Consider the following 21,324-nt stretch of genomic DNA (forward strand, 5'->3'; position numbering starts at 1 on the left):
CGTTGACGATGAACTTCGGTGAGTCGACGGTGGACGGTGATGACGATGTTCTGAGTCCTAAATATTTTAATAAATAAAATTTTTATAAAGTATGTTCAGGACTAAAATTTAGTTATGTGACGATTCAAATTGATTTTGTTGGGATTTGACGTCGATTGATGTTTCGACGGGTAGACCTATAAACAGAGGAGTCACTGTCCAATTTTTCTAAAGAATTACCCTAAATTATAAATCGAGTACATATATCTCATTTAATACAAATTAAACTCTGATTATTATGTGCACCATTATTAAGTATATGTTATTGCTATTAATATACTTGCGAGTCGAAAAATTATAGCGTTGGGTAATTAGTTAGTGAGGAAAAGTCAAACATAATCGGTTGTCTAACCTAGGATGTTTCCCCTGAACTAATCTTTTACAGTTCAGTATATATGAATAGTTGTTTATTTAAAATATGTATTGGAACATAACGTTTTAAGTTACGTATTCCTTGTATTTAAATATGTTTTGTTAACTGAGGTTTTGGGGAAAAGTAACTTTTGAAAATGCCTATCTCTAGATTATGATTAAAATTAAAAAGGGATTTTAGAATGTGTGTTGTAATGGTTTAAAAAGAGATAGGTGTAAATGGTTTTGGAAACTGGATAAACATAAATCAGATATTGGATGGTCAGTTGGGGTAAGAGGTCCGTTATTAGGTAACGGCCCAGTGTGTTTGCGTAAGAGGCTAAGTCGGATGCGCGCACTAGTAGTCCGCTTAGTCCAGCATGACAGAGACCTAGCTAGTCTCTGAGTTCCGGAGTGAAATTTGTGGTGGGATAGACTGATCAGTTGTCCCTAGAATTCATCCTCTTTTATATATCTGATAAAGGTTGAATAGTTTATAGTCCCCGTAACGGGACCGGTGATTTATTGGTCCAGCAATGGACAGTGGTTTTGGAACGGAAATAGCATGCTAAAAATTGAACTCTGGTAATTTTACACAGCACACTACAAATGATGTTATTTTGCAAAGCATGCTAGTTTTGATATCCAGTTTATACCTATTTTACGGATTTCTCGTATATCAGTTTAATATTTGTTCCTATATTATTTTATACAACCTGTTGCTGGTTATTCATATAGAGGTACTGTAGAGCAATGGATTGCTCACCCTTGCAGTTTGTTTTGTATTTATTTGTTGCAGATGTCTAGAAGACTAGGTCAGCGTAGAGTGTCAGCCTCTGGTCCCGGCTCCTCTGAGGTAGTTTGTATCAGGCCCTGAGGTCTAATGAGTTGTTGTAATAAGTGAGAGTGTCTGGTTTTGAATAAGTTAGTGTGTGTGTGTTGTAACCTAAATAATACTTGAACCTGTTTCGGCTCCTGGTTGGGGTCGTATATTATAATAAAGTTTATTTAGCAGTTTTTATTATAATTTAGCATATTTTTTGGTGACGTCAGCCCCTGACCCCGGGGTTGAGGTCGTCACAGTAGACTGATCAGCTGTCCCTAGAATTCATCCTCTTTTATATATCTGATAAAGGTTGAATAGTTTATAGTCCCCGTAACGGGACCGGTGATTTATTGGTCCAGCAATGGACAGTGGTTTTCGAACGGAAATAGCATGCTAAAATTGAACTCTGGTATTTTTACACAGCACACTACAGATGATGTTATTTTGCAAAGCATGCTAGTTTTGATATCCAGTTTATACCTGTTTTACGGATTTCTCGTATATCAGTTTAATATATATTCCTATATTGTTTTATACAACCTGTTGCTGGTTATTCATATAGAGGTACTGTTGAGCAATGGATTACTCACCCTTGCAGTTTGTTTTGTATTTATTTATTGCAGATGTCTAGAAGACCAGGTCAACGTAGAGTGTCAGCCTCCGATCTCGGCTCCTCTGAGGTAGTTTGTATCAGGCCCTGAGGTCTGATGAGTTGCTGTAATAAGTGAGAGTGTCTAGTTTTGAATAAGTTAGTGTGTGTGTTGTAACCTAAATAATACTTGAACCTGTTTCGGCTCCTGGTTGGGGTCGTATATTATAATAAAGTTTGTTTAGCAGTTTTTGTTATAATTTAGCATATTTTTTGGTGACATCATCCTCTGACCCCGGGGTTGAGACCGTCACAGTTGGTATCAGAGCCACAGGTTCAAGTCCCTAATTTAGGTTAAGAGATGAGTTAGTAAGGTGTATGAAGTATGTCCTATAGTGTGAGTCAGCAACTCATGTCGAGGAGCAACCTTAAGTGTAAGTCGAGGGTTCCGACAGCGTTACCCTGGCATTTATTAATATTTTAATAGACTTACCCTAACCTTGTTTTGTCTTTCCTGTATATCGTTATGATTGACAGTGGCCTATAGTGATCTCCAGTTCTCCTTCTCGGGGAAACCCGTCAGACACAGATGATTCAGATTCTAAGCGGACCTTGGATGTTGTAGCCGAGGAGACTCCCATGCCTCCTCCACCTGTTCCTCCAGTTGTATCAGGAGGTGTGTCAGGACCTAGTATCCGTCCTCGCTGGATACGAAGGTCAGTGTCGGCTGTTAGGGATTTCCCTCCAGGATGTGGTCCTAGTTCTTCCACCTCGAGACCACCTATTCCTCCCTCTGTTCCTTCAGGTGCATCCTCCCCGATCCCTTACCATGTTCCCCGAGCGGTGAACCAGTCTTTGATCAGAGAGCAGAGCCCAAGGTTAGCAGCTCAGCTTGACCAGATTCCGGTCGGGCCTTTTCAGGGTATTCCTGCCCCTTCCCCAGTTGTGCAGGAGAGAGTTCGATCCTTGACTCATGCTACAGTAGAGAGACCTCGGACCATTGACCGTTTCATTAGCTCCGAGTTTAGAGCTGTTCTCTACCAGGATCTTGTGAACTGGTTGGTATTTGAGTTAGGATCCAGTGGTGGCAGTGGCAGTGGCTAGATTAGACTTACTGCAGTGAGATACAGAGCCCGGAGTTAGTTACAGGAGTTCTGTAGATGCTTTTCTTATGTATGTTTTCTTTGTATTGTAGTTTGTATTAGGCGGGGCTGTTATGACAACCAATTTTGTTGTGTACTTAGTATGCTATGAGTGTTGTACTGTAGTTATTAAATGGATTTGTACTGTTGTTGTATTATTATTTTTTGATGTTACGGTTGTCGGTTTTATATTATTGTACTTTTGTTATTGCTGTTATTGTTATTGTTGTAATTGTTGCTGGATTGTTAAATGTGGTTATGCATTATGGGTGGACCCCAAATAAACAGGGAAGGGGATATTTAATTGTGACCGCATTCTCCTGATGCATAAAACTGTTGCTACCCGGGGGCACAATTTTCATATAAAACCTTTTTGTTGTGTTTCAGGAGAATGCCTCCCAAGAAAAATTTCCCGTCCAATTCCTCCAGTAGGAACTCTGAAGGGGGGCCAGTCATGGATGGATTACTAGATTTGCTGCGCCAACAGTCTAATCAGATGGCTCAGCAGCAAGAACAATTCCAGCAGCAGCAACAGCAATTCCTACAATAGCAGCAACAACAGCAGCAATTTATACAACAACAACATCAACAAATCCAACAATAGTTACATCTTCAACATCAACCCCAGCCAAGAGAACCGAACCAGACTGTTAGTTTCAAGTCTTTTCAGTCAGTTAAACCCCCAGAGTTTAAGGGCGAGGTAGACCCGATTGCTGCTAGAATTTGGCTTAAAGAAATGGAGAAAGCCTTCACCCTTACTCAGGTGAGTGATGATTCTAAATCAGATTATGCTAGTTATTTTCTGATAGGTGAAACAAGTTTTTGGTGGGAATCTGCGTGTGCCTTAGAAGGAGAAGGCCCTGTTTCATGGGCTAGATTCACGGAGCTGTTCCTAGAAAAGTATTTTCCGGATTGTCTGCAAAGTCAGTTGGAAGTAGAGTTTTTGGAATTGAAGCAGGGAGAAAGGAGCGTGGCTGAGTATGAGGCCAAGTTTACGGAGTTGGCTCGACTAGCCCCTGGATATGTAAACACTGAGATTCAGAAAGTTAGGAGATTTCAGCAAGGACTAAAGCCGGAAATTCATAGCGGAGTGGTAGCCCTGCAACTTAAGACGTATACCTCTGTAGTTCAAGCCGCCCTGGTGATAGAGAGTGATCAGAAGTTGGCCTCCAAGGAAAGGGGTGATCGGAAAAGAAAGTTTGAAAGTGGTACAGCTAATGCAGACCAGGAGGAGTCTAGTCAGAAGTTCTCAAGGAATTTTGACCAAAATAAGAATCGGAGATTTAGAAGGCAAGGCATGGCTCAAACAAATTCCGGTGTTACTTCAGTTGCCTCCGCCCCAGTCCAGTCAACTAGACCAGTTATGGATTGTAAGTTATGTGATAAAAAGCATAATGGTCTGTGTCGGAAGGATGTCCAGCGTTTTAAATGCGATAAAAAGGGTCATTATGCGTCAGAATGTAACCCAGGAAATGTCGGAGTCACTTGCTTCAAGTATGGTAAGGTTGGGCACATCTCCAGAAACTGCAAGACGGCTACTCAGGGTAATGTAGGAGGTAATGAATCTCAAGGACCAGCAACTAGTACAGCGAGAGCCAGAACCTTTAAAATGACCAAGAAATCTAATGCTCAAGATTCAGATGTGGTTGCAGGTACGCTTTCTCTAAATTCAGTGCCTGTTAAGGTTTTATTTGATTTGGGAGCATCTAAGTCCTTTATATCTAAAGAATGTGTAAGTAAAATGAATTTGATGTTGGAAAATTTAGATGAGCCTTTATCGATAGAGGTAGCTAATCAGGATAAAGTCTCAGTAAACCAGTTTTGCCCTAGATGTCGAATAGAAATTTGCAGGCATCTCTTTTTGGTGGATCTAATACCTTTTCAGTTAGGAGAGTTCGATATAATTTTAGGAATGGATTGGTTGTCTCGGCATAAGGCAAATATTGATTGTAAGAAAAAGAAAGTTTTGTTATACTGAGAAGACAATAAAAGGATGGTTTATCAAGGACAAAAACAGGACAAGCAATTTCTTTCTATCTTGGAAGCGAAGAAGTTATTTAGACAAGGTTGTGAAACATACTTAGCCCATGTTGTGGACATTGAGAAGAGAATACCCGAATTGGAGAAGATTTCGGTAGTTAATGAATTTCCAGATGTGTTTCCAGACGAGTTACCAGGATTACCACCAGATCGGGAGATTGAGTTTTCTATTGATTTGATTTCGGGAGCAGAACCAGTTTCAAAGGCACCTTACCGTATGGCCCCAGTAGAAATGAAAGAACTAGCTAAACAACTTCAAGAACTTTTGGATAAAGGGGTTATCAGACCAAGTGTATCCCCGTGGGGTGCGCCAGTGTTGTTTGTGAAAAAGAAAGATGGAAGCATGAGATTGTGTATTGACTACCGAGAATTGAATAAGTTAACCATCAAGAATAAGTACCCCCTACCCAGGATTGATGATTTATTTGATCAACTGAAAGGAGCATGTTGTTTTTCCAAGATCGACTTAAGATCGGGCTATCATCAGTTGAAGATCAAGCCTGAAGATATACCAAAGACTGCTTTTCGAACCAAATATGGCCATTACGAGTTTCTAGTGATGTCATTCGGGTTGACTAATGCGCTAGCAGCTTTTATGGTTTAATGAACCGGGTGTATAGGGAGTACTTAGATAAGTTTGTTATTGTATTTATTGATGACATCCTCATCTATTCAAAGACCAAAGACGACCATGTCGGACATCTGAGGATTGCATTACAAAGGTTGAGAGAAAAACGATTATATGCTAAGTTCTCAAAGTGTGAATTTTGGTTGGAGGAAGTCTAGTTTTTAGGTCATATAGTTGGTAAGGATGGAATTAAGGTAGACCCTGCAAAGATTGAAGTGGTATCCAGATGGGAACAACCAAAGACCCCAACGGAAATTAGAAGTTTTCTTGGATTAGCAGGCTACTACCGAAGATTTGTGAAGGACTTTGCCAAGATCGCAACCTCGTTAACCAAGCTGACCCGGAAGATTGAGAGATTTGTTTGGACGGAGAAATGTGAAGAAAGTTTCCAAGAGTTAAAGAAGAGACTAGTGACCGCACCAATGTTAGCATTACCCGATGAAACCGGGAATTTTGTAATTTATAGTGATGTTTTTCTTAAAGGATTAGGCTGTGTGCTCATGCAACATGATAAGTTATTGCGTATGCGTCTAGGCAGTTAAAGCCCCACGAGCAGAAATATCCAGTTCATGATCTTGAGTTGGCGGCTATAGTGTTTGCTTTGAAGTTATGGCGTCATTACTTGTACGGAGAGAAATGTGATATCTACACGGATCATAAAAGTTTAAAGTATATATTCACCCAAAAGGACTTAAACATGAGACAAAGGAGATGGTTGGAGTTGATTAAGGACTATGACTGTTTAATTAACTATCACCCAGGTAAGGCTAACGTGGTAGCCGATGCCCTTAGTAGAAAAGAAAAATTTAACATGGCCCGTATCGCGAATGAATTAGCACAGGACTTGGGAAAGATGGAAATCGAAATTCGAGTATCAGGTGAAAACCGGGAATTGTTATACGAGATAGCTTTACCCCCACAATGGCAGCATATCCATAATGTATTTCATGTGTCTATGTTGAAGCCGTACATTCCTGCTTCGAATCAAGTAATTGAATATGAACTGATCGAGCTTCAATCGGATTTATCCTATGTGGAGCAGCCAATCCAGATATTAGATCGTAAGGAGCGTGTACTTAGAAATAATTCTATTCCTATAGTTAAAGTACTTTGGAGAAACCCTAGGGTAGAAGAGTCTACCTGGGAACTAGAATCAGATATGCTTGATAAATATCCTCACTTATTTAATTAGTAAAGATTCCGAGGGCAGAATCTTTTTAAGGGGGGAAGGATATAACGACTCGTGTATTTTTATTTTATTTCTAATATTTAGAAGTGTAATAAAAGTTTAAGTAAATAAATAAAAGGTGTGTATTGATTTTGGCAGCGGTTACTGATTGTTATTTAATTATTTGTGATTTGTTGATATATGAGATTGGAATTATGTGATTTATTGGTGAGTTATATGATTTTATTTCGCTTGTAAAAGTGATTTTATTTTAATTTTAATTCCAAAAATATTTGGGTTGTCTTTAAAATTGGTTTTCTAATTTTATAATTTCAATAATTATTTTTAGGACTTTATAAAATTGAGAAATCAATATTTCGTTAATTATTCATTTTAAAATGATTTTTTGAGTGTGTTAAATGCTAAAATCCATATTTAATTATGGGAATATTTAAAAATTGTGAAACTTATATTTTATTAAGCTCATATTATTCTGAGAATTTTAAAATTACTTTGGGAATTTTCGGGAATGGTTTCAACCGCGCGTCGTCTCGTTATTTGTTAAAAAAACGGGTACAAACTGTATTTCAGAAATTGTTTTAAAATTACGAAAGTTACGTTTTTACGTACTCCGGGATATTTCTGACATTTTAAGATTAACATGGATTTATTTTGATTTTTTTTAACCGCACATTATTTCGTTCGATCGCTAAGTCCGGGTATTTATTACATTTCAAAAATTCGTTTTAAAATATTGAAATTTATATTTTACTAAACTTGGGATGTTTACAATATTTTATGATTATTTTGACAATGTTTTGATTAAAATTTATTCTTGAGTTATATCATTAGCGATAGATTAAAGCGGTGGGAAGGGCTTATAGTCCGTCGGAATAAAAATAAAATGACACGTATCCAATAAGTTGGACACGTGCCGTGTGGTTAAGTTGGGTGTTGACTTTCTCTTTTACTCCTGATAAACATCAAATCTTTGGTTTCTCATCTCTCGGCCTCTCTCGAATTCTCTCTGTTTTTCCCTCATAAAATCTTTTCATGTCCTCTCTCCTCTACTCTCCTGTTCGTGTCTCTTTCCCTCTTCCTCTTGGTGCTTTCGGTCTCCGCCGTTCTTGTTTCTCCGGCTTGTTTCCTCCGGTGAGCCGCCGCTTATTTGGCCTTGGCTGGTTCAATTTATATTTGTATATGCATGTAAATGTGTATATGATTATGTGTTGTGTGTGTGCGTTTGTGTTGTGTGTGTGTGTCTGTGTTGTGTGTGTGTGTCTTTGTTGTGTATGTGTTGGCCGTGATGGTGGCACTGTGCTTCTCTGTTCCGTTTGGTCTGTGCTGTTGTGCTCTTTGTGGTTTGGGCTTGCAGTTTGGGCCGGATTATTTGGGCCTTTACTGTTGGGCCTGTTTACGTAGTTGTGCCTGGTTATTATAAATTGATTTTTATTTAATTTTCTGCAGGTAAATAAATGAGTGATATTCGTGAAATAAAATTTTTCATTGCGGGCAAATAATATTAATCGGTATAATTTATTCGGGAACCCGTATTATATCGGGCGCCAATAAATTGTGCCGCCGTTGACGATGAACTTCGGTGAGTCGACGGTGGACGGTGATGACGATGTTCTGAGTCCTAAATATTTTAATAAATAAAAGTTGTATAAAGTATGTTCAGGACTAAAATTTAGTTATGTGACGATTCAAATTGATTTTGTTGGGATTTGACGTCGATTGATGTTTCGACGGGTAGACCTATAAACAGAGGGGTCGCTGTCCAATTTTTCTAAAGAATTACCCTAAATTATAAATCGAGTACATATATCTCGTTTAATACAAATTAAACTCTTGTTATTATGTGCACCATTATTAAGTATATGTTATTGATATTAATATACTTGCGAGTCGAAAAATTATAGAGTTGGGTAATTAGTTAGTGAGGAAAAGTCAAACATAATCGGTTGTCTAACCTAGGATGTTTCAATTTTGTAGGTTCGAGTCAAAGGACCCGGTAGTTCAAGTCAATTAGAGTTAAGCCAAAGTTAGTGCAAAGCTTCGCAAGGCAAGTACCCCTGAACTAATCTTTTACAGTTCAGTATATATGAATAGTTGTTTATTTAAAATATGTATTGGAACAGAACGTTTTAAGTTACGTATTCCCCATATTTAAATATGTTTTGTTAACTGAGATTTTGGGGAAAAAGTAACTTCTGAAAATGCCTATCTTTAGATTATGATTAAAATTAAAAAGGGATTTTAGAATGTATGTTGTAATGGTTTAAAAAGAGATAGGTGTAAATGGTTTTGGAAACTGGATAAACATAAATCAGATATTGGATGGTCAGTTGGCGTAAGAGGTCCGTTATTAGGTAACTGCCCAACGTGTTTGCATAAGAGGCTAAGTCGGATGCGCGCACTGGTTGTCCGCTTAGTCCAGCATGACAGAGACCTAGCTAGTCTCTGAGTTTTGGAACGAAATTTATGGTGGGATAGACTGATCAGCTGTCCCTAGAATTCATCCTCTTTTATATATTTGATAAAGGTTTAGTATAGTTTATAGTCCCCGTAACGGGACCGGTGATTTATTGGTCCAGCAATGGACAGTGGTTTTGGAACGGAAATAGCATGCTAAAATTGAACTCTGGTATTTTACACAGCTCACTACAGATGATATTATTTTGCAAAGCATGCTAGTTTTGATATTCAGTTTACACCTCTTTTACGGATTTCTCGTATATCAGTTTAATATATGTTCCTATATTGTTTTATACAACCTGTTGCTGGTTATTCATATAGAGGTACTGTTGAGCAATGGATTGCTCACCCTTGCAGTTTGTTTTGTATTTATTTATTGCAGATATCTAGAAGACCAGGTCAGCGTATAGTGTCAGCCTCCGGTCCCGGCTCCTCTGAGGTAGTTTGTATCAGGCCCTGAGGTCTGATGAGTTGCTGTAATAAGTGAGAGTGTCTGGTTTTGAATAAGTTAGTGCGTGTGTTGTAACCTAAATAATACTTGAACCTGTTTCGGCTCCTGGTTGGGGTCGTATATTATAATAAAGTTTATTTAGCAGTTTTTGTTATAATTTAGCATATTTTTTGGTGACGTCAGCCCCTGACCCCCGGGTTGAGGCCGTCATAGTTGATGAATCAACCTTTACTAGGTTGGTAAGTGAGTTGGGTATGCTTAATTATTTTTAATTTGTTTTGATGTCTAAGCAATTTGAAATGCAGCCAGAATAAAATTTGATATTTCTCTTCAACAATGAAATTTTGGCCAAGTTAAAATCTCGACGGATGTTCATTATCCGTTGAAAATGAATATCCGTTGAATTTTATCATCCGTTGAAATATCAAATATTATTGTGGGTACTTTTATCTCGATGGATCATTGATTATTCCTTATCCGTCGAATTGCTCTCAATCTTAGCCGTTAACTCTAAGCATTATCCGTCGAATTTACTTACATCCTGTAAGTATATTTCGATGGATAATCATTAGAATTTTTACAGTTTACTTTATTTTTAAATGGCTATTTTGGGATAATTCTCATTGGTTACTTTATTTTAAAAAAAGCATTGCTTTTATTTTTAACCATTTATTTCTGAGAAAGTATAAAAGCCTATTTCATTTTCATTTTTACTTTTATCTTTCTCAAGCAATTTATCTAACTCTCTTCATCTCCAAATCAAAAACCTTCTTCTCTGCAATTACTTTCACTCACAGCAATGGCACCAGTAGTCAAGATTATGTCTCAAACTGGGTTTGTTTCTGAAAAGAATAACTTCGTCGCACTGGTGAATAAGGAGATTATTGCTTCTGAAGATTACCACAAAATGATGGATTTTATTCGAAGTTGCAAATTGAAATATGCTATGTTGGAGTCTCTGATCATCTACTGTGAAGTGGTTGAGGAGATATGGACTACCGCTGTTTACAACTCAAAGGACAAAACTATTACCTTCACTCTTAAAGGTAATAATTATTGCATAAACAGTGATATAATTCATACCTGTTTTCATTTGCCTGAGAATAATACACTAGTTCCACACACAGATACCGATGTAAGCTCTATGCTTATTTCCTATGGGTTATTCTCTTGACCCTGCCAAGCTAGGTAAGGTCAGGACAAAAGGGCTTAGAAAGAAATGGAGCTTTCTCTATGACTCTTTTATTAAAGTCTTTTCTGGAAAAATTAGCAATTTTGATGGTGTGACTTGCTCACTTGTTAAAATGTTGTACATGCTGCTTCATGATAAGTATAATAGTTTTAGTGAGTATGTCTTGTATGAGCTAGGTTACAAACTAGGAGATATTAAGAAAAGGTCTAAAAATATATATTATGTTAGATTCTTTATGTTGCTAGCTAATTTTGTTTTTGAAGATCTTACTATTGAGATCCCAACCAACAAGCTTGATTGTTGGGTTCAAGAAAGGAGAGTTATTGCTGACTTGAACAGGGCAGACAACCTCAGTGAGGTTCCTCTAGTCTATTTGCCAATCATGGAGGGGCCTCAGGTAAATGAGGTAAACACTTTTGTCTCTGCTATTTTTGTACCACAAGTTTCTTTGCAGACAACTGTGGCTATGGCATCTATGAGTTTGCCCCAACAGATGCCTACCCAAGCCACTAAAACCAAAGTTTCTAAATCCAAGTCTCAAAGACCCCACTCTAGTTCCTCTCAGAAGGCACTAGTTTCAAAAACTACTAAAACTAAATAGGGGAGTGTGAAGGGAAGTAAGCTTGGTGAGGGACAGGGTGAACATCAAAGAAACCCTAAGGATAAGGAGGGAGAGGTGTGTGTAACCTAGCCTATCCATACTGTAGTTTCCCAAAAAACTATAGTGATTAATAAGGAATCTAGATCATTAATAGTTGCATCCTCCCAAAAGGATGTGGCTATTGAACAAAGCTCTCAGCCAAGAGCACAGGCCAAAAGGGTTAGGGACACAGACTTACCTCAAACTTACACAAGAAAGAAGAATTCTAAAACACATGGGGATACACAGGGTGCACATACTGTGCAAACTGCAGTCAAAGACTCAGTTATAGCACCTTCTCAAAGTCAGATTGATGTGGCTCCAATAAATGTGGAGTCACAACCAAAATCTCTTTTAATAGAAGCACCTTACACACAAAACTCACCCACTAATTATCTGGATGTGGACATGATTCACACATCAATTCCTGATTCTCCATCTTTAAGTCTCATGGAGAAGCCAAAATCTCAAGCGAGCATCATCTTTTAGATGATTTGTTGGCTCACTTGCCATTTCTTTCTGATTATACTGAGAAATCCGTGTAAAATCTCAAATCAATCACCACAGATTCTACAGTAGTTTCCACTATAAACTCTATCATTTCTACTACCTCGACGGATATCCTTCATCCGTTGACTAGTGACTGTCTCTCGACGGATGTGCTTCATAGCAATCATCCGTTGAAACTCTCAACTACTATCTCGATGGATGTCTCTCATCCATTGAATATCACTATACCACTTGAAATTTCAACTATTGTTCCAAGTGCAGATGATCTAATAGTGGTACAATCACTCTTAGGATTGAGGGAAGGGAGTGAACAAAGTGAAGGCTGAGTTGCTCTCAGGCAAAAGGAGAGGAAATGAGTGAACAAATACAAGTTATTTCTTCCATCTTGGCAAAAGAGAGTGAGAGGAGTCCCACCTTGGAAGGTGAGGGTGAGGATGTGAGGGTGGGAAGCCAAGGGGAGCCCTGGATACAAGAACAGGGAGAACAAGAGAGAAAAGTAGGTACAGAAGATTGGGAAGAGCCCATTATTAGTGAGTTAAGGGATGTCAATGAGGTTGAAAAGAAACAGCTATTTCAGTAAGAATATCAAGTTGTCTTAGACTTTGTTTCTTATGATGCTGAGGCATTTACTCACCCTATTCTAGCTTATCAAACTTTGGATGAACAGGACAATGAGGCTGCTGAGAGAATACTAAACTTGGTGCACACAACAGCTTCAATGCTAAGGGCTAAGGATGCAATCAACTCACTTCCACCTGCAACTGGTGATGATTTTGAGTTAGATTCTAGTGGCACATTTGGGGATGCTTCTAATGATGAAGAGGATTTGACGGACATAGGGGGAGATGTAGGTCCTAGCTCATGCACAAACACTCCAGCATGGATATTTAGCAAAGACTGAAGTGAACATCACTTCAAATCAACTATATTCCACATTATCCATCAGACTTAGACAGCCCTTCAAGCTACTACATGTTGGTGAGACTGCGTAGCTGTATGAACAGTTACGTGATAACTCAACACGAGAACAACACTAGAATTGGACAGGTTAACAATACTACAACTACACAAGAAATCAGAAAGAAACGAAGATGAGGCAAATACAAAGAATCAAAAGATTAGAAGAAAGCTTGAAGTCTGTTTAAAGGTCACTGAAAGAAGGTCATTAATATGTTCATGCCCCAGTGAAGAATAAAGGTTAGAGACTTTTAGGGTTTCAGAAATGATGACGATTCAGTGTATAAGTGCTACCAGATGATTTTAGTGTATTGGCATTGATTGAAGATAAACAGTGTTCGAAGCATAGGAATCTGAAGAATTGAAGACATTGTATAGACAGAGGTTAGAGAAGACAACTACAGTCTTGAAGTTAGACTCACTGACAGGAGTTCATTTATATGTTCAAGCGTCGGTGAAGAACAGTGAATGAAGTATTCAAGATTGTAGTAGCAATAAAGACGTTGTCTAAAGTATTAGAAAGGATTCCAGTGAAAGTACAGTTGTTTATTGACAGTCAGTGTCTGAAGCGATAAAGTTGTTGCAAGCTTAACAATGTAATCAAGGCTATAATACGAAGACCTAAATCGAAGTTAGTCGTCTATGAACCAGACCAGTTGTACTAGGCGTCAATAGCTCGTGAAAGGAATATGGATATTATTTATAGAAGAATTGTTAAGTTGAGGAACGTACTTGGATTGAACGTTTATCTGTTAAAGTACGAGAAGAGGTGCACAGGGTATACAGCTAAAACAGCTAGAGGGATTGGCCAAGTTTAAAGTTTAATTATTAACGTAAATAAATTTATTTAAAGGACTTTAATATAATTTATTTAATAAACTTAAAATTATTTATTTTATAAACTTAAAATAAGTTTATTTTATAAATCTAAATTAGTTTATTTATATAAGTTATATTTAAGTTATTTTATAAATTAATTTAGTTACAATTTAAACTTAAATAAAAAGAAAAAGAAAACAAAATGAAAAAGAAAAAGAAAATAGAAAAAGAAAACAAAACAAAAAAAAGAGAAAACAAAAGAAAAAGAAAAAAATAAAATAAAGAAACCAAAACCAGGTTTTGGTCGCAGGTTACATTCATGCAAAAGAATACTAAGTACAAGTCCTTGTACTTGTTAAAGAAGGTCGTAGGTTAGTGTTCAGTAAAAAGAAACTAAAGTTTCCCCCTGTGGTCGCAGCTTGAGAGATGATAATAAAACTAAGTAAAAGGCACATCCCTCTGGTCGCAGGTTAAAAGAATACACCCTGGTCGCAGCTTACTCCTCAACCATAACTTTGTTGAACATTCAATTTATTTGTGTGGTTAATTTTCAGCCACATATTTCAATTGAATATAAAGTCTACACAAAGCAGCAGAAGCATTCAGCAGTTGTAGTTGTTCTATTTGTTACGTGCTGATTCTCAATGATCAGGAGGAGTTCAGGATCTGACTGTTTTAGATGTCATCAGGATTTGATGCTGTTAGTGTTTGTTCCCTAGAGACAACACTATGATATTTTAGTTTAAGAATTAGGATTATTAATGTTTATATTTTATCTATTATTCCCTTGATAATTTATTAATTCTTAATTTACCGCGATATAAATGTTAGATTAATAAATGTCCTTGGAATTTGATATACAATTCTATATCTCTAAGTACGTGACTTAGAAATGAGATTATGAGAATAATATCAATATTCCTAAAGGTCCCTAGTCGAGTATTATTATTAAAGGACAATAATAATGCATTAAGACTGGTGTGTTTATTGACTGATGATCATATCTCATTGATCATAGGTATGATGATACTAAAGTCAAAAACACAGGAAGATGTATATGTACATGGTGTTGGACAAACCCAATGTGAGATTCTACTTGTCTCTTGTGTCATCAGTAATTCTCACAGTGATAATGATGTAATGGTACTTAGACCTGAAGTCATTATATTTCTATACGAGAATTATTATACATTGATTCCATTAAAACTTATCTTTGACTGGGTAATGATAAAAGTGGACATTGGGTATATTATGAATCGTATGAGAAATATGAATGATCTAGATGGGATTTAACCCTCCTATTTTAGGAGTGATATTATTGGCCTCTTGTGTGAGCTAGACTATGAAATGCGTGGCCACGCTCAAATGTTCATTTGATATGATAGTCTACTCATTGATCAAGAAAACTTGGATTAAACTATGATGAGGATGACACATTACATGCCTCTAGTTTAATCTATAATATTTGGTTAAAGGGATTATATTACATTGTACATTATTCACGAAAGGTTTAATCGATCACCGATTCAATTATTATTACTTGGGTAGCAATGATGTATTAATAGATGCCGCTCATTGTTTATGATTATAAATTAGATTTAAAATTCGTTGCCAACGTAATAATAACCTATAGGGTCACACACTAAGAATGCTTGAAGGATTATTTAATTTAAATTGGATTTAAATTATATTAAAGTAATTCGAATTATTTATAATATTAATTAAGTATGACTTAATTAATTAGATAAATATTGATATTCGAATTTACTAATATTAATTATAAAATTCATTTGTTAGATAATTAAGTGTGACTTAATTATTATACAAATAGGAATTTCAAATTAATAATAACTCCTAATTAGTTAAGAGTCATAATTCTTATTATACTCTCTATATTATATCTCTTGTGTGGCTGATTTTGTATGCAAGACTTTAACTAAAACCCTAGCCACCAAGGGAGATGATGGAGAGAGCAAGAAGAAACGAGTTTGTGCTAGTACACATTCAATCCTTGCGTTCAAGCATTCGTGCGGATACCGATAGAGCGTAGATCGCGAGAGCGGGATGCGTGGTGATTGAACAAGTTTTGGATCTCCATTAGTCAACCAATTTGTAAAGCTTCTTGAGGTAAACAATCTGACCTATGAATTAAATATCTATTTAACGCATGGATCCTGCGGTGGGTATAAAAAATTCTAATTTTTCATGTTTTTAATTACTGTTTCCATTGCGTTTATGTGCTCGAAATCCTTTTGATGCATCATCAGTATTTGCATAACAACAGCATCTGAAGGGAGTCTGTTGTGAAGATTGATTTTGTTCCTTATTTTGAGTGATGGATATATGTTCGTTCTGAGTGATAGGACTTTGTATATTCAGTTAAAGATATGTATCATTTTCTGTTAGTAATTGATAATGCATATCCTAGACTGATTTGTAGCAGCTGCGTATTATATAAACACAGTTTATGTAATATCCCATATTTTCAGATATTATTATTATTATTATTTGAAGTTGTTTATGTGATTTTTATGTAAATTTTAGTGAATTATATGATAATTGGAGTTGATGTTTTGGATGTTTATATATGATATTCTTTGAGTATACTAATTTTTATATGTCGAGAATAAAATATAGATAATTATGATATTTTTCTGGTAATTTTTAGACTGTTATATAATTTTATAATGATTTATGGATTTATTAATTATTTTCTGAACAATTACAAAACTATTTTGTAAAGCCAGGAATCGTCCAACTTCAACCGTTTTTGCATTTTTATAAACCGAAACTCTTCGGAAAACTCCTTCCTAACCTAATCTGGATATTCTGAACATTTTCCGTGTTTTAACTTTTTCGATCCAGATTACGGTTTGACCCGTACGCGTCCCAGCACAAAATTTTTGATACGATAATTGTTTTGATAAAACAACAAAACCCGTATTATCGAAAAACGGGATATTATTACATTATCTTCGTATAAAGTGTTTTATAAGAAGCTCGACTTTGATAATTATCCAAATCTGATACTAAATTGTATCGTTTCTATGGTTACTTAGTGGCTAATTAATCTATTTTCGGATCCGATAGGATCCAATGAGATACTCGTTACATGTTTAAGATGCATTTATATGAATCGATCCATAATTTGAACGTGTGTTTATTAGCGTTTTTATCGAGGTACTCGTTTTATCTCGATTTATGTGCATTTGAATGCATTTTATGTGTTTTCGGGTTTTTCTGTTAATTTAAGAATCGTTTCGGTTTTCAAAAAAATCAACGGACCGGGACCCCACCGGGACGTCAAAGCCCACAAAATTCGTGTTTTTATTTTTATAGAATCATTCGCATTTCAAATATCTAGTATTTATTTTTGTATTTTTGAATTATTCGCAGTTTTTGGGGAATTTGATATAAATTTTATATTTTATAACTTTTAAAATTATTCTCCATAATTATTATTTTTTAGCCCAATTATTTTGGGGGTATAATTTTCTGATTAATATAAATAGCCGAATAATTTTTTAGTATTTTATTTTTATCAAAATTGTAGAAAATAGAAAAAGGGATTTTGGGGGTATAATTTGTTCTTGAACAAAGATTCATTGATTTTGGGAGTTCTAGGAATCGGTTGTTGATGCTCAAGTAACCAATTTGAAGCTTGAATCATCCTCTTTTTGTTGGTACGACTTTCACCAATTGAGGGTAATTATTTATAAAATTGAATTTTGTGTTCTTGAGCTTGAAATCGATTTGTGATTTCCATTGATTGTTGATTGTTTTTGAGATTGCAGATAGCTTTAGAATGATTTATAGAGTTGATTTGTATGTTTAGTTGATTTGTTTGAGTTCAGAATTAGAATGGGCGAGTTCTTATTTTACTTGATTTTTATTTCATTTTTATGAGTTATTTGTTGATGATTTAAAGTTATGGTGGATTGTATGGGATTGTAGATCACCTGAGCTTCGATTTGGTATGTGAATTGTTGATTTTGGTTTCGATTTGAGGGAAATAGGAATTCTCGCCGGAAATTGCGAGTTCTTGAGTGGGTAGAGATCGGAATCGGTACTAAACCGATTGTTGGTGTTTGTTGATGAAAGAAACAAGTTTCTGGTAGCGTTTAGAATTGTTTTGAACCAAAAAAAAGAGGGAATCGTGTTGTTTTGGTTGTTATCGGAGACCGCCGGAAAACGTCGAAGCTCGCCGGTTTCTGGTATGAACCCAGATTCCGTCCGAGGTCCGGCGGAAATCCAGCCACCCCCTGCCAGCCAACCCCGCCCTTTGATCCAGTGAAGAAGAAGACAGGAATGCAGAACTTGTTTCTGTATTTTTGTTTTCTTTTTAAATCAAAATTCTATTTTAAAAATTCCTAAAATCCTTTTTAAATTCCAAAAATATTTTGGTTAATTATTTAATAATTAATTGAATTACTTTAAATTCCAAAAAATTTGTTTCTTTTATTATTTTAAAAAATCTAATTTGATTTAATTATTTATAATTTATTTTAGTTAATTATTAATGGATTTAATTGATTGATTAATTTATTTAATCATTTTTATTTATAAATAGTTAAATAAAATATAATTATTTATAATTAATCCAAAAATCTCCTAAAAAAAATTATTTTTGAGCGTATAAAAAAATTATATTTTGGTATTCAAAAAAATCAATTAATATTATTATTAATTGATTTATTCTCATTTATTCTTATTTTATTCGTAATAAATAAACCGTTCGTCGGTTTAATACGAAACGAACGCGTATAGACTCAGAAAAACATTCTGCTTCCAATAAAAATACTTTTGAGACCTAATTATTTTTGCAATGAAAGGCCGTTTGATTTGTGAATCTTTCTGAGTCGGTATCTGATCGATAAATACTGTTATTGGCCCAATTTCAATTCAAAAAGCACCGAGTTCTATGTTTTGACGAACCAAGGCATGTGTTATATGAATTATGTGATATGTGAGTTATGTGTTTACGTGCTATGTGAATTACATGTGTACGTGGGTTAAGAGTCCTGTGTTTGACTGTCTTCTTTATGTATGGGCTATCGTATGGGTAGATGATAGCATTTTGATGCGCAGTTCATCGAGTAATTATCATTTAGAGGATTAAAATTATATTTTTTAATTATAGATGTGGATCGCTCAAATTGATCGGGATAAGACATTGAATAAAGAGTGAGATGGAATGGTATTGGATATCTGGATTCTAGCAATCGCAGGAGCTGAATATCAGTAAAGTGTTGAGAAGAAAGACGGTGATGTTTTGAGACAGAATGTCAGAATAGATGCGTCTTTGCGAGTGTGACTAAATGCTAAAAACCAAAGGCAAGTATTCCTATTATCACTTATTGTTCAAGTGATATTTATTTTGAATCCTATTATGCAAGTATTGCTTTCCCTATTATCAGTTCAGAATAGATAAATTTTTACATATCGCTGAATTCAATGCTTATTATGCAAGAACTCTCTACTATTCTATGTTCAGAATAGTTAAGTGTTTTTACTCATCCAAATATCGGATTTATGAATGTGTATACCTTGAGGAAAATGATTTGGTTGTGAATATTCCTGTCCAAGTGAATGGGGGAATAAAATTAATTCGAGTGTCGAGTATTATGACCCCTTTTCAATTAAAAGGTTTTAAGATTGGACTGGTAACTGGTTATAGCATAGGTGATCGAGATATCGGTCCAGCTGTAATATCTTACAAGGTGAATATATGCCTTTTCTGGCGCCCTATAGGTATTGTATGGTTGCGGGATACGGGTAGTACCTATATTTACGGTATGGCTGCGGAATATCGGTGCTGTTTCGTGGCTGATCATCAAGAACATCATGAAATATTATTGGTTCCAATCTAAATTGTTGTTTTCTAAATTATTTTGATAATCATAGAATAAATGAATTATCAATTGTTTATGTTTTGGATTAAAGATGAAATGAATTTTTGATTCAGTTTCTGATTTATGTTGATACTTACTTTGTTGTTAAATATCAAAGGTGGTATTAGTATAGATGATTGATGGCGACTTCAGTATGGGTTGTTGTGAGCATCAAAGTTCGTATTGATATCTAATGGCTGAAAAGGCACAAAAACAGTTACTAGATTCATTCTCTCAACAGGGTGCGTCTATTGAATTTTGCCTATCGGCCAAGGCATCCGATGTAGTGTCACCACTTCAAACATAAACAATTCTTGATGCACAAGGAAAGGTTACACACACAAAGGATGAGTTAACGGAAACAAGAGTTTCGACCATTTTAAGGTCAGATTCGATTGTTCAAGGTTCGTTAGTGGACCAATTGCCTTTACAGGTGTTAGGAGAGGATACTGATCCAAAATCCATATGTCAGTGGTTAGTATCTACCTCCCCAGGCTTAAATCCCCTGGATGCATCTGCGGATAGTGGATCTGACATAGGTGCAGATCGGCAACTTGTTGACAATGATTCAGATATTACCTGATGAGTCACAAGGAAATGTCTTCACAGACATTAGAAGGGAACTTTGATCTTTATGCTAAATTCGTTGGATCATTGTTTACCTTCCCAGAATTCAAATCTGGAACCCTAAAAGGGAAACTAGCAACTTGTAGATTATGACTCAGATTCATCTGACGAGTTTAACAAGGATGGGGATTTGTGAACTCCCATTGCACCACCTGTGACCTCCTTAAGGATGGCTAAGGTGATTTTCCTTGCAGGTACAACTGATTTTTAGAGCTATGAGTGGAGTGATACACTTGTGAGAATGAGTGTAAACACGAGTGGAGAGAAGAGTGAAACACATGTGAGGTACACTAAAACACAATCACACACTCACAGTGAGGATGAAAGAGAAACTACTTGTTATTTCTTTTCCAACCAAGTGAAATATGAGAACTCCTTCAGACGACGGCATACATTCCTTCTTTAAGGGGGAGATAAAAGCTTAAGTAATAGTTTGGAGGATTCCTCAACTAAGGGGGAGAAATAGCAGGGAGGAAGAAAAAGATCCTAAAAATGTACACTACACCACACCATTGTTATTTCTAACTACGGATCTTATTGTACAGGAGAGGTGGTAAACACAAGGTGATTTCCTAGTAAGGGAAGAAGCTGTTAGGGGAGTACCATTGGTTTTTATCTGCGGATCCTATTGTACGGGAGAGGTGGTAAACGAAGGTGATCTTCTTTAATCAGTTGATTCTCATAGGGGGAGAAGCAAGAGAAATAGGCTTCTCAACAGGAAATGTGGTTGTATAAATGAAGATGGAACTACTTGAAGATATGTTCAGTCTAGAGGAACATCTACTTGGAATCTGGAAAATGTTAAATCTAGTCCAGAACTTTTCTACTATTCACTTTGCATTTCTGTTTATATCTTTTTCTTATTTGTTAGTTGAGTTATCCTCTAGGTATTTGTGTGTTATTGTCTAACAAACAAATAGGGGGAGATTGTAAGTCATATGTCATAGGCCTATTTGTATATTCGAGGATTTAACTC

At 35.9% G+C, this 21,324-nt stretch overlaps 1 pseudogene; it reads left to right on the forward strand.

Annotated features, from left to right (window-relative positions):
* Positions 1-4,244: 4,244 nt before the first annotated feature.
* The window catches only part of LOC141689798 (uncharacterized), a 112,355-nt pseudogene continuing 95,275 nt past the window's right edge, over positions 4,245-21,324 (forward strand).

This window comes from Apium graveolens, chromosome 2, assembly GCF_009905375.1.
Source record: "Apium graveolens cultivar Ventura chromosome 2, ASM990537v1, whole genome shotgun sequence".
Classification (NCBI taxonomy): Eukaryota; Viridiplantae; Streptophyta; class Magnoliopsida; order Apiales; family Apiaceae; genus Apium; species Apium graveolens.